The 6,208-nt window shown below is 36.3% G+C and overlaps 1 pseudogene; it reads right to left on the reverse strand.

The window, feature by feature from the left end:
- The window catches only part of LOC105290910, a 163,433-nt pseudogene that overhangs the window by 119,871 nt on the left and 37,354 nt on the right, over positions 1–6,208 (reverse strand).

Here is a 6,208-nt window from a genome sequence, read left to right on the forward strand (position 1 = left end):
TTATATATTAAGAATAATTTGGGGATAGAAAGTAAAAAACAGAGACACCCTGTATGTTTGAGAGTCCTTAGCTGGAATTATATCAACTAGGTTCAAACATCAGTGGTGGTAAATCTCTGGGACCTGTCTCACACAGATTTCTCTCTTTGGAAAGTAGACATCTGGTGACTCCAGCTTTTTGCTTGAAGCAGTTGCCAGCAGAGTTTCAACTATAATTCTACAAGATTCCATTACAGGTGCTTTATGGTCTTGCTTCTTTTCTTGCTGGCACTAAACAGGTGACATACATTCCATATTGATAATTAGTGTCATCTGATTTGGGGTCTCTGCTTCTCTTCCCAGTTTATGATGTCCTTTGCAATGCTGCCTCTTCTTCATTTTATATGTCACAATGAACAATCTCAAATAGCTGCAATAAATAAAACATTTTGCCTTTCTCTTCCTTTTAATGCTTCCACTTTCTCTTAAATGCAGCATTTTTAAATTTTTTTAAGAATGTTGATGCCGATATTCAAATAATATCAAACAATGAACATTTATTGAGACTTCTATGTATAACACAAATATGAACGCTGAGCTAGAAGAAAATTAAAGGAATTTATAAGGAGGTTGCTTCTCAAATGATATGCTCATTTTTTAAAGCCCAGAATCTGAGTTATAATGAGCCACATGCGAGAGGTAGACACATGACAAAGCCTGGGGTCAAAACAAGACTGGAGGTTAAATAAGAGAATTCCACATAAAATCAAGTAATCATCTTTACTGATTGATGTATCACCTTCACAACAAAGAGAAACAAACAACAACAACAAAAACCCAAGTCTGTGGAAGTAGCTTTGCATAGAGCAGAATAAGGAAAACAAATTCCCTTGGGGATCCATAATTCCAGTTCTGAACTCATTTAAGTTGAAAGTCAAAATGCATGCTGCTTGTGTGACTCTCAAAAAAAAAAAAAAAAAAAAAAAAAAAAAAAAAGAAAAGAAAAAGAAAACCCTTTTGGAGATAATAAACTTAAACCCAAGCTTCAAACAGTTCCTCCAGGTTATGGTTAAAAAGTATATTATCTCACCATTAAAAAAATCCCTAATTCATAAGAAGCAAATTATTAAGAGTCAGAGTTGTGGAAACAATAAAGCACAGAAGTAGATTTGCAAGAATTAAAATATTAGAGATAAAAACTACAGGATATAAAATATGCTTATTATATTTAAATAAATAAAGGAAGAAACAAAAAGGATAACTAAGGAACAAAAGAATATGAACTTTAGTCATATTTAAAAATGAATGAGAAAATTTCTAAGAATAAAAAATGAAATAAATTTAAACTTATCGGAATGGCTAAACAGCAGATTTGACATAGCTAAAGATAAGTAACCAACTGGAAGACCTATGTGTAGAAAGTATCCAGAATATAGTGCAGAAAGAGAAAATTAAAAATTGTATGACAGAATTATTGAGACATGATGGACACAGCTAGAAAATTCAACATACATCTAATCAAAGTTCTCGAAGGAACAATTAGAATAAGTGAGAGGTGACTTTCTTTAAAAAGAGCTGAAAAAAATTTCAGAATCGATGAAAGATACCAACCTACAGATTCAGGAAGCCCAACAAGTCTTAAATAAAAATGATTAAAGAAAGAAAAGAAAGAATAAATGTATACCTAGTTTCATCAAAATGCAGAATACCAAAGACAAAGATTTTTTTCTCAAAAATATTGATTGATTTTTTAGCTTGTTAGAAACTTTTTTTTACAACTTTCGTTAAACACAACAAAGTTATGAAAGCAAATAACTATTTATCTCAAATTGTGCACCCAGAAAAATGTCAAATAAAGATATTTTTAACAAAACAAAGAATAAACAAACTGACAGTCCAACACTCTTTGCTAAAATCCTTCTAAAGGATATACTTAAGGAAGAATAAAAGTGATTCCAGAGGAAAGGTCTGAGATGCAGAAAACAATGCTGAACAAAGAAAATGATAAGACGAGGGTAAACCTAAACAAACATTGACTCTTTAAGAATATAAAAATAATTTCTTTATCAATATGAAATAAAATAATGGATAACAATGGCATGTAATTACAAATTAAAAAATCAACTCTCTGCAAGACTTGAAGTAAGACCACCCTTCTATAGGCCATCATTACAGGGGGCAAGACACTGCCTGCACTTTTGAGTAAGACCACTCTTGGTAGAACTCTGGGCCTCCATCAACAGGAGTCACTGGCAAGAACTGACCTTTTCCTGACCCTCAACACTTGCAGCTTCTGTAGCAATCACAGTCTCTCTGTCTTGGGAACATTGGGCTTAATGGTATTTAGCCTTTCATCTGTCAGTCACCACAAAAAGTAAGAATTTGAATGTCATTCATTATTCACTAGATTCTGATTCCCATATAACTTTATATATTGCCTTTTCTTACTCCTTCCAATTTTCTGAAGCCTTCCATCTCTTATATGAACATTCCCCTCAAATTCTTGCTCTAATTAAAACCTGGCCATTCTACGGTAACCTTTCAACCCTTTCAAAGGGTAGACATTTTCTTTTCCACACTCCTTGTATCACCAGAGCTGGAAGTCAGGTAGGTGTCTTCCTAGATCACCACTGGTACTTCCAGAATCCATAGACCCCCCCGCTTCCATCTTTGAATCACTGTCATCAGATTAAACTATTTACTCCTTGGACAAATGCAGTTACCTACTCCCTGTTTTCCAGGGACATATCCCTTCATTCCTTGAAAATTTTAGCTCCCGGCTCACTACAAGTTCCTATAAATGTAAAGCCCAAACTTCAGTGGCTTATTTTTTATTCAGAGTTCATTTGGTGATGGTGGGGAAGAAGGAGGCTCTGCTCCATGTGGTCATTCAAGGATTCAGGCTGATGGAGGCTCTGCCATCTTTACCACATAAATCCCAAAGTTATTCTGGAGATCAAAGTCCTAGTGGCAGATGGAAAAGGGAGAAAATATGATCATGAGAAAGATTTCTCTGCAACAGGCAAGGGAAGCTGGGAAAGATAGTCTGGCTAAGAGTGACAGGAGGAAGAAAATGAGTTAGTGAATAGCTAATATTTGCCCTAGTCTCTTCTTATGGCACCAGCTATCTGTTTTGTTCTTTCTCCCACCTACTCATCCCCATTGGAAGGAGATAACCCAAAGTCCCATTCATTTACTGCATTCATTACGAAGGTCAGGATCTCTAGGTGCTGTACGGCATAGGACTCTTCATCGGGTCTAGACGTGGCTCCTGAGACCTATAAAATTAAGACAGATTTATGACCCCTATCTTTCCAATCTATCTGCCAACACACACACACACACACACACACAGCACACAATATACAGTGGTGGAGCAAGGACAAGATTATTACGTTTTTAATTTCTACTTTGAAAGGGGAAATTTATAGCAATAATAAAAGCCTGAGGGGTTAGCATTGTCAAAGCCTTCTATCCTGAGTGAACAGAGTTCCTTATTTAGATCTGATTCTGCTCTCTGGCAGGAACACTTTTGTTCATAATTCTTTGTGTCCTCCAGTTCCACATTCTAGGAGGTTTGTCCTCACCTGTTATCATCCATGGCCAAAACTGAAGTGGATTTGGAGGAGTATAATTTCTGGGGCTGTAAAGCTTTTGTAGCCCATTCCATTTTGACCCAAATTTGGGACCGCTGAAATTGTTTTGTGGCCCAGACATTCAAAATCCTTTTCAGTTGAGGGTTGCCATTTCTTTGCCAGTACGATTCTCTTGAAAATTGAGTAGGCTTTGGATTGATTTGCTTTCATTAGTTTTATGTATGAGTAAACATCCTCACAACATTTCCTGAATTTAATACTCAAGCCTGGTGTCTTTGCTTTCTTGCCTCCAGGCCTCTCTCTCAATGGAAGGGCATCAACACTGAAGCTTTTAGTTTTAGGGAGAAGGTTTCAATATGATCATTGCCATAGGACTGAATCTTAAATGGGGTTTTGTTATTCAAGGGCTTTTCACTCTTATTTCTTATGTTTGAAGTTGATAGTGGTGAATTTTGCAAGTATTTTGAGGTCTCAAATCTTTGTTCCCTTTTATTACTGCTTCTAACAGCCAATTCTTGCCTGAGCTTATTTTTTTCTTCTGAGATATTGCTACATGCATCAAGTAAAAATCAACACAAACTTCTAACATTTTTTCAACCTTCTAACCTAGAGCCAAAGGTTCAAAGGCAGTTGGATGTCTTCCTAAGTAATAGAATATGTGAGTTATTAAGATGCTTTGTCACTGCATAGCAAGGGCCTCGTTCTTTCTAGTGTCCGACATATATCATTGTCACTTGGCCCTTAAGCCAATGCCATATGTTCCTACTGTGTTGCACCCATAGCTGCTCTGACATTATCGTTTACTATTCTCCCCCCAACTCCTTATACTCCAACCACACTGACCACCTTCGCATTTCGATACTCTGGTCCTCTTCCTAGTTTAGAGCCTTTGCATTTGCTATTATCTCTCTGGGTGTAGAATGCTCTTCTCCCAAATATTCACATGCTCATTCCCTCTTGCAGGTCTCTAGTCAAAAGTCAACTTTTTGTGTGAGGCCTTCCATAGCCAGGCTACTTCCAAACCATTAAATCAGCTTGCTATTGCTCATTTTATCTGCAATTTTGGGTAGTGTGACACTTTCAAACTGACTTCTGTGTAGTTTTTATATGACTCCACTGATTTTGGAAAGTTTCTTTGTTTCTAGCACAAAACTGTGTCCCAGGCTCACATTATACTTTCTTTATCCCAATTTTGAAATGACTATTTCTCCAAAGAGCCTGGGCCTTTTAGAGGATGAAAATAAAGATGAAAGTCTGGATGCTATGGGTACTCTTTGCTACTGAGCTAACATTGCTTTTAGGCTATCAGTAGATGTGTGGGAGGAAGAAAGTTCCCCCTACTCTTCAAGGTTCTTCCAGGTGGTCTAATAATTAAATTGACATGACACAGATTAAAAAGAGAAAATAACCAAATTTAATTACAGAGGTATGTATGGGAACCCCTTATACATGAGAGAGTTAGCGATCCTACATACATTAGAGGTTCAGAGACAGAAAGGGAAATGAATATATGGCATCTTGAGTCAAAGAGTGAGGTAAGGTGCCTGGGGCTTCAGAGGGGAAAAGGGCAATTCACAGGACGATAAGGAGAGCAGATCTCCAGTAATTAGAAGTTTGTCCTGCTATGCAGATAGGTTATAAAAAGTTATTTCTGGTAATAACTCTTATTATGGGGAAGGCCCTCAATTTAGATTCTTCTAAATAGTTAAGGGAAGGGCAGAAGTTTCTCTTCCTCCCACAGGGTCTCAATTGCCTTTAGCTCAAAATAATTCTCATACCACAGAGGCTCATTTTGGGGCAACTCATTCTGAACTCCTTCATAGACAATTAATTTCAATTTTAGGTAATTGTTTTGTAATTAGCTTTAGAATTTGAAAAATAATAATTCATTTTCATGATTCAAAATTTAGAATCTAATAGAAATATATAGTGTCTTGCTTCCATTCCTTCTCCCTCCAGCCTATTCCCGTGCCCTTCATTGGTACCTACACTGGTTACTTTCTTTATGCCAAACTTAACCCTTTCCATTTACTTGGTAACCCTATCATGCTAGGTAAACAATTTTATTCATTTCTTGTTTATACTTTTGTTATTTCATTTTGCAAACACATGTATGTACACATTTTTCTTTTCTTACACAAAATGTGACATAAGATAGACATTCTTCTGCATTTGCATATATTTGCTTAAGAATGTGTGCAGGCAATCTCTCCACAACAGTGCATAGAGATCTTCCTTTTTAAAAACTGTGTACTATTGTATTGTGTGGCTGTATCATAGCTCATTCGACTAATTATTTACCGCTGGATACCTGGGATGTTTCCAATCTTTTGCTCTTACTAGTGATGTTGTAATGAATACCCATGTGCATATGTGATTACATACTTGTGTGGGTATATCAGTAGGATAGATTATTGGAAATAGGGTTTTTGGGTCAACGATATGTCTAAAACAGGCAAATTATCCTGTGCAGAAGTAGTATCATTTTGTTTCCCACCACTATGAACTTTTGGATTCTTACCAAGTTGATAATAAACGATACTTTGGTGTATAGTTTTACTTCACATTTCTCTCAATATGAGTGAAATTAAGCATCATTTTATGTGTTTAAGGGGCATTTTTTTTCCCTGTGA

Source organism: Pteropus vampyrus, unplaced genomic scaffold (genome assembly GCF_000151845.1).
Source record: "Pteropus vampyrus isolate Shadow unplaced genomic scaffold, Pvam_2.0 Scaffold39, whole genome shotgun sequence".
In the NCBI taxonomy this organism is placed as follows: Eukaryota; Metazoa; Chordata; class Mammalia; order Chiroptera; family Pteropodidae; genus Pteropus; species Pteropus vampyrus.